The sequence below is a fragment of the Rattus rattus genome, chromosome 4 (assembly GCF_011064425.1).
Source record: "Rattus rattus isolate New Zealand chromosome 4, Rrattus_CSIRO_v1, whole genome shotgun sequence".
NCBI classification, from domain to species: domain Eukaryota; kingdom Metazoa; phylum Chordata; class Mammalia; order Rodentia; family Muridae; genus Rattus; species Rattus rattus.
The window spans coordinates 157,107,486-157,115,751 of NC_046157.1; positions in this window are offsets into that span (position 1 = coordinate 157,107,486).

Sequence of the window (8,266 nt, forward strand, 5' to 3'; positions counted from 1 at the left end):
CAATCTACCTGAAAGCAGAACAGTCTATGGGGGACAGTCCATGCCTGGGTTAGAATTATAGTTATAGCAGAAATAACATACTTGCTGTTTATAAACACTTGCTATTCTTAACCAAAGAAAGGTGACTCTCCATCCCCTGCCAGCCATCCAACTGTCCTTGGGGGCGGGGGTTGCTTTTTAATCTTCCAGATGATTCCAGTGTCAAACCTAAGACTTTCAGATCCAGAAAATAAAATGCAGGAGGCTCAGTTAAATTGGAATTTTAGCTAACAACTAATAAATTGTTTAGCATAAGTATACTCTAAATATTTTATAAGATATACTTTTAAAGGACCTATTTGTTCTTTGTTCTCATATTTGTTCTGAATTTTATCTCCATCACTTCCCTTCCCCACCAATAGCCAAGTTTAAGAATAGGGCTTCAGAGAAAGCTTTTGGATACAAGGGGGCCCAAGCAGAACTTCAAGATCAAGATGCTCCTTCAAGAGAAACAGAGGATGAGTTGGTCTGGGAAAGAGAAGTGGTTGAAGGACAGGGAGAAGTGGAGAGAGAGGAAAGTGAGAGTGGACTGGATATAATATACGAGAGAAAGTTGTTCCTTCAAGATCAAGATAAGTGAGATCTGATGTCTTTTTTAATGTTTTTGTCTATTTGAATGTAGTTGTTTTTTAAATCACTTGGGAGATTAGTGAGGCCAACCTCTCAGTGTATCTATGAGGAGTTTTCACTGATAATTAACAGAAGGGCAAAGAGACACCCTGGGCATGAGTGGCATCATCCCATGGACTTGAGTCTGAAAGGAATTAAAGGAGAAAGTGGGATGGCACACCAGGATTCTCCTTCTTCCTCTTTTTGTCCTCCTCCATGATATGAACTATTTATCCCTCACATTCTTCACCATGATGGACCAAACCCTTTGCAACCATAAACAAAGTAAGTACTTCATCCTTAAGTTGTTCTTCTCACATATTTGGTTACAGTTCTGATAGAAGGAACAAATGTGAAAGCTGGTAGTAATCAAGTAGGGTCTTTGCTAGGACTACGTGGTCATGAAGCTCTTAGGCCTTTGCAGCTGGCGTGAAGAAGGAATTTGGTGGAGTTTGTAGATATAAGCTAGAGAAGTCCTAAATGCTCCAAACAGACCTTAATAGGGGATTCTAAATGCAGAAGATCAAAACGCCAATACACATGCAAACAGCAAAGATTACACTTGGGAACAAAGACTACTGATCAATAGTCTAGCAGCTCTTTGTGAGATATTCTGGCAAATTATCCATGTACATTTTACTTTTATATTGAAACACTTTGGAAAGCTAAGTATAGAGGTGATGGAATGGCTTATCTGGTGGAAGAAATTTCAGGTAGTTTGCAGTTAAGCTGCAGCATGGTTATTACTGGATGCTCTTAGCCGGGTTTACCATGAGACTTAGGAACAAAAGGAATAAAAAGGGTTTGAAAAATGTGCAGGTGGACCAGAAAAGGAGAAAGTTGAAAGTTGAGGAGAATAAGTAAGGCTGTTAAAGATCCATCTCATTAAAAAGAAGCCAATCACTTTGCATTGGAACCATGGGAAATTTCCCAGACCCCACAGGCTGCAGAGTGTAAAGTAGTAGGTTCAGTCGAAGAACTTCTCCTTGAGGAAAACCTTTCAGATCATACTGTTTGGGCAGGATCACCAAGAGAAATTATGTTCCAGATTCAGCCATATTCAGAAATCTGCTGAGGCAAACTGAAATGACTAGCAGAGCCATCCGAAGAAAGAGGTTTTGTAAACCCCCAAGGGCAAGTCCATAGCCCTGTAGACTACAAATAATGAAGTGTTAGGGGTAGGTTTCCCAAGCCTGTTCAGCAGCAGACTAAATCACAATATGCCTCAGATACCACAAATGGAACTACAAGATTTTTTACAAGATTTCGTTGGGTTTCAGGTTTTCTTTGATCCCATCCTTTCTTTCTATAGCTCTACTCCTCTCTTTTGAGGCAAGAGTGTTCACTCTGTGCCATTTTATGGTTAAAATTTGAAGCCAGTTTTTGGTTTTACGGGAGTTGAAAGCTTGGGCATCTGAAGTGGAAATTTCTGGTTTCTTTGGAGACTCAATTGTGTTATGTGATGTTTTTCTAGAAACTGTCTTATGAGATGTTTTTGCTGAAGCAGGCATGTGGGAGAATGTTTTGCTGAGACCAGACACATGGTGTTTTTCTGGAAGCTGTCTGGAAAGGGGGCATGTGATGTCTTGCTAGAGCGGATGCTTCAGAAAATACATGATGTTTGAAAAGGGTATAAATATAACCCAATATACAGATTACACTGCTGAGTGGTATTGGTTTAACCTTGTCATTCTTTGCTGGTCATCGTTGAGCATTACTGATGCTGGTCTTCACTGATGATGCTTTATAGTGTTAGGCTGTCTTGTCACTCTTTGGTGGTCACCACTATGACTTCCTAAAAAAACAAACAAACAAACAAAAACACCACCAAAAACTTCTGGTAGTGTTCAGGTTGCTTCTTGACAATTCCTTGGACTCAGGATGATTGACAAAGCCCCTTGCTTTCTTCTGGATCAAACTGCCATTGCTGATTGATAAATGGCTAATCCATGTGAACTAAAACTGCTGATATCCTGACAACACAGATTGAATTTGTTCCAAAAACCTATCTTTAAACAGGTCCACATCCTCCTTTGCCCTGTTTACCTTCTCTTTCCACTACCTCTTGTGGGTCATCACACTACCTCTTGTGGCTAAAAGGGAGGTTAAAGGTTTAAATAAGCATCCTTATTAAAAGTAGATTTTTAAAAAATATAAATCTATTGGCATCAATAGAGACTTTGAACTTTGGTCTTTGTTGTAACTCTTAAAACTATTTGGATTCATGAATCTGGACTACATCTATTCTGAATATGAGGTAGACATGGGAGTTTTAGAAATCCAGAGATAAAAGTATTATGATTGAAAGTGATATACTTAGGTATAAAATCAATGATGAGGGCAATAGGCCTTGTGATAGTTAGTGTCCACTGTCAACTTGACTTAGGATCACAGAAGGGATTGTATTATACCTCTAGGAGTGTCTGAGAGAATGTTTCTAGAGATGATTCACTGAGAGAAAATGTAGGTAATGTCCTCCCATTGGCTTGGTATTTTGAAGGAATAAAAGGCTGAGGAGAGACGGGCACTGGTAGCCTCCTCCAATTTCCTCTCTGTCATGATGTGAGCTCTTCCACTATGTCAAACCTTCTGTGATGGACTCACCTCCAAACTGACAGCCAAGTAATCCTTCCTCCTTTATTTTTACCTTGTATTTTGTCCATGACAACTGAAGTAACTGACGTGGGAGCTCAGCAGCTAACACTGGCTCCTCTTGAGAGAACACAGGTTCAGTTCCCAGCACCTGCATGGCAGCTTTATTTACAACCATCTATCAAATGCCCACTTCTGTCCTCCTCCATGAGAACCAGGGCATGCATATGGGACACATACATACATGTAGGCAACAAAAATCCCATACGTATAAAATAATATTTTTAAATAATTAATATAAGTGAATAGCCCTTGGTCCCAAAGGTGTCTGGTAAAAGACAGGATGTGGAAATGAGGCGGATGCCATATTCTAGGACAATGAGATTTAATTCTTGAGACTTTTCTCCACAGAGGGAAACAATGTTATTAATTGACATGTGAATGAAGCAAGTAGATATCTATGGGTCCCAGCTTGCTGCATTACAGACTTCATGGCTTGTAGCATTTTTTTCATATGATTTAGTATATTTTAAACACAGTAAACCTTCAATAAGAGCCTGGCGATGGCTTAAATGCTCCCAGCAGAACTAAATTCTTTCATATAAACATCCGTTTCCACCACAATGAACTGGGCACCTTCTGAACACAGTCTATAGTATGTACTGCAATGAACACTATTCTTCCAACCAACTTTGTGTCTCAAAGACCTGGTGACGAGCACAATGAAAAGCCCTCAGTCTAAATTCTCTTGGGATTAAAAATATAACCAAACAAGCAAGAGAAAAAACCAATCCACATTAGTGGGAGCAACTTTAAAAGAGTAAAAAGAGAAAAGCCAGACCTGGGACCTAGTTTCTTTCCCAGACAGAAAGGCCAGGGCAGCAGAGAAAATACAGACAAGTGGCTACCACTGCAAAATTCCAGGAAAACAGCTACAAGCTGGTAGCTTGATTTCATCAGTGGCCCTGGCCACACTAAGAGAACCTTCCACAGATCTGCCTGTCTAAAGCTCCAAAACATCTAAAGTCATCTGGGATTTACAAATGATTAACTTAGTACCAGGTGAGATCTCTGTGTGCTGCTGGCCTGGTTAGTATTAATGTAACCCAACCAAATAGTTCCATAAACTGAAGGTCTTTTCCCAGCATGCATTTTCCTATTTGGCTACTATTGCCTTCAGATTTCTACCCAGAAAACTAGTAGCCGTGGAAAACCAAGGTAGGCTCTGCTTTTCCCTATTCAACCCAGACCCCCATTTAAACATATCCAACATATCCAAGACAGGCAACGAGTGGATGAGAATGCGCTAAAGTAGTGGCTAGGACATTGATAAGTCCACACATTCCGGTGTGAAGGAATTTGGAATAGCTGGGTACGTCAGGCTACCAACTCAGAAAGCTGCCCAACCCCTGCCATCCCTGTTCTTCACCAGTTGCAGTGCTCAACCTCCTCTTTATCCGCCCCCCCAACACACACACTACACAATGCTCAGTGACTTCTACTGTCTCCCTCCTAGCCACATGACTAATTTCAATCCAGAAAGACCTTGAAGACACGCATTGCCTCTGAGAATAAAACTATAAAATTCTGCTTCTTCACTGAGGCCCTCTCAGAACCTTGAAAGCCACAAGAGCCTTCCTGGGGCAAACAGCCCAGTTCATGAGCTTGCTGGCCGCAATGCGTGGCCACAGTGACTCATGTGGCATCCACCCACAAGGCCTCCCTGGATGAGGACACCATCTGGCCAGCAGGAACAGTGTCACAGCCCCAGGCCACCCTGGAGGGCTGATGAGACAGGGGCTGAACTCTCCAGAGTACAGATGCTCTTCTTTTCTCTTGGGCTACCCAAGGGGGTCATTCGAGAGGCATTCCTTGACACGTTCCACTGTGATCTGAGCTCTAGACTAGGCCAATGTGTGCAGCAGATGAGGGAGAAGATGCTGGCCTCAAAACTCTTAGCACCAATCTAAAGGACGGGAAAAGAAGGAAACCTTAGGAGGAAGGTTTGACATCTGAAGTGAGACACAAGAGTGTTTTGGCATCTGGCAAAAGAGATAGGAGGGCTGGTGGTAAGAAACATGGACAATAACTCCATGGGCAGACTTGTAACCGCCCCGCCCCCAACAAAGCCACATCTAGACAGCTGACCTAGGAAGCACTGAAACTGGGAGAGATATGGACCCAGAGGTGGGCACTAGGGTCTCACTAATGAGGGTGGGACACTGGAAAGTCACTTCACTGTCCATCTACCTCCTGGATAGTCAACTACCTCCTGTTCCATCACCGTCTGTCTACTCCAAGTCAGTTCAAAGTCTGACCCTGAGGACCCGAGTGCAAGCAGAGTAGGACCTAAAGGCCTGATTGCATGATGGGATAGATAATGTATGCCTTGCAACTTTCTCTAAGACGAGCAGAGGGGATGTTCACTAAAGATTCATGTCCTTTATCCAAAATAGATGGACAAACAGCCAAAAGACCATTAGGTGGCCACACAAGATAAATGTAGCGCCAAAGCAAATACCAAGCTTTTCATGGCCGGACTTAGAAGCACATGCTAAATATAGTGAATGCTGTTACAATATGTAATGTTTTAGAATAATATAAATTTGAAGGGAGGTGTTCAATTCCTTAAAGAATGTAGTGACCCACATAAATTAGACTAAGACAAAGTCCCTCCGTCAGTCAGGTTTGTACTGGACAACACTGAGCATCCCTCAGCCCCACTGAACCACTGAAGCTTGGGAATACATGTTGAACAAGCCCTGTATGCCAGAATTTCATCACTGCTCTCTTGCATGCATCAGGAGAGGAGGGTCTCTCTCCTGGTCTATGTCCTGCCAGGTATCAGGCGAGGGGCTAAGAAAAAGAAGCTACTGTACTCTGTGAGGCAAAGGTAGGAGAGTAGGTGGGGTGAAGATGGAACCCAGCACCTCCCACAGACCAGGGTCATGCTCACCCCTGAGCCACAGTCACAGCGGAACCTAGTTCCAGGGTAAGGTACAAACGAAGCCAGTGAGAGAACAGTCTGGAAGTTTCCGATTCCAGAAGCACCCCTGACCCTGTCCTCCCGACTTCAGAATGGTGAACTAGACGACAGTCATTAGAGAGTCTTTCCTGACAGAGGGTAACCAGAGAAATCAGTCCTGATCCTGTTGGCTCCTCTGCCTATTTCCTTGGCATAGAAAGAATCCCAGATTAGTTATTTCACCGTGAGAAGATTTTGAACAGAAAGTCTTTGCCTTGATAATTTTTTGTAATTTTTAAAATCTATAGGTATGGGTGTTTGACCTGTATGTTTATCTATGTATCATATACATACCTGGTGCTCACGAGGCCAGACCAGGGTGTCGGATCCCCCAGCCCTGGAATTACAGATATTTGCAAGCTGACACGTGGCTTCTGGAAGCTCCCCTTGAGTCCTCTGAAGGAACAGCCAGCGCTCTCAGCAGCTGAGCCCTCATCTCTCCAGCCCACAAGGTTTGTTTTTAATATAACTTAATTAAATATACAATCAGGAGATTAAAACTCTAGAGCCAGGAGTTAGAGGTTAATTTCATTTATAGCCAGATTTAACATGTGTAACTGGGTTGCAAATACTTTTTTAATTTACTGATCCTTGTTTCCGGCACTTGCAGGTTCCTCATGGAGGGTGGGGTGGGTGGGGCTTTAAAAACACAATGGGGGCCCCACCCAATCCCTGAGGGCAGAAAATCCAGCATAGTTCTATTGCCAATGGTTTGAGAGCACCCAAGTTCACTAATGGGCTTTTTATAGGCCACAGCCAGCACCACACCACAATTAACTGACAGCAACGTTTAACTGCTTTCTTCCTCCCTTTGACTTAAAGGGCCTGCTCACAACAGGAGCGCAGCCTTGGCCTATAGAAAAATCAGCGCCTGCCTCTTCCTCATCCTAACTTCTACCACCTCCTCCCTGCTGATACCCGGAAACTGCAGCACCCCCTCCCCACACAGTCTATTTAAGACAGCCGACTTGAATAAATTGCAGCTACTCTAAACTGTCAGAACAAAGTAGGGCCGAGAACAGGGCCGGAATAGATGTCTCAGAACTCACTGTCCACTGAGAAATGTCCTAGAACCCGCTCTGGCCCAGGCTAGTGAGTCCCAAGAGAAGACGGGGAAAATCTGCTAGGGTTAAAAACACTGGGTTGGTGCTCGCTTCGGCAGCACACGTACTAAAAACACTGGTTTGGTAGCAGAAATAAAGGGACTGAATAGAAGGGAAAGATCCAGGAGATCAAGTAGCTTAGAGAGGCTTTTCAAACACCCAGGTGTAACAGGTAGAAAGACTGGAAAGAGAATGTTAGAGAATGTTAGATAGCGTCACTCAGCAAGTAATGGAGAACTCTGGGGAATGGAATGAGGCTGAGAGGTGGGGTTTCTCCTCAAAGGGATCAGGCATGCCAGGTAAGTCTTCTGTCCAGACAGAAGAGGACAAGCAAGCCATGTCTTAACTAAGAGCATTTGCGGGATGGGTCTTCTCTGGAAGACAACTGAGAATTGGTTCTGCCTATGCTAAGGGGGAGACTTCCTGCATTGAGCTACCACAAAGTGGGATGTGGAACCCCAAATCTTGTGGCACAGATCCAACCATGAATCCAGGAAAAAAAGATGAACCCTCCTACCACCACCACCCCCAACTCAAAAAGCAAAGCCTTGCAAAGTAGCCAACCACCAACTTCCGAGTGCCACGCCCACCACCTCCAAACTAACCAATTCCACAGTCAAAGCTATTGTTAGTTATTCTACTGCAGAAGCCACATATGTTGTGATGGATGCTTATTCTATCACGTCAGCACGTCCTGTCAGTTGCAGCTTTGCGGATAATCGGTTTGAGAACTAATGCAAATCCATTCACAGCAAGCCTCAAAACTCAGGTCAAGAGTAAAGCCTGGAGTCGCATCCCCACACTTCTAGTTTGATGGGGCGGGGGAGCCTTTGCACATGAATATTGATTGCCCTGTACTAAAAGCTCTCTGCCCTAATCCCGGAGTTCTGAGCTGATG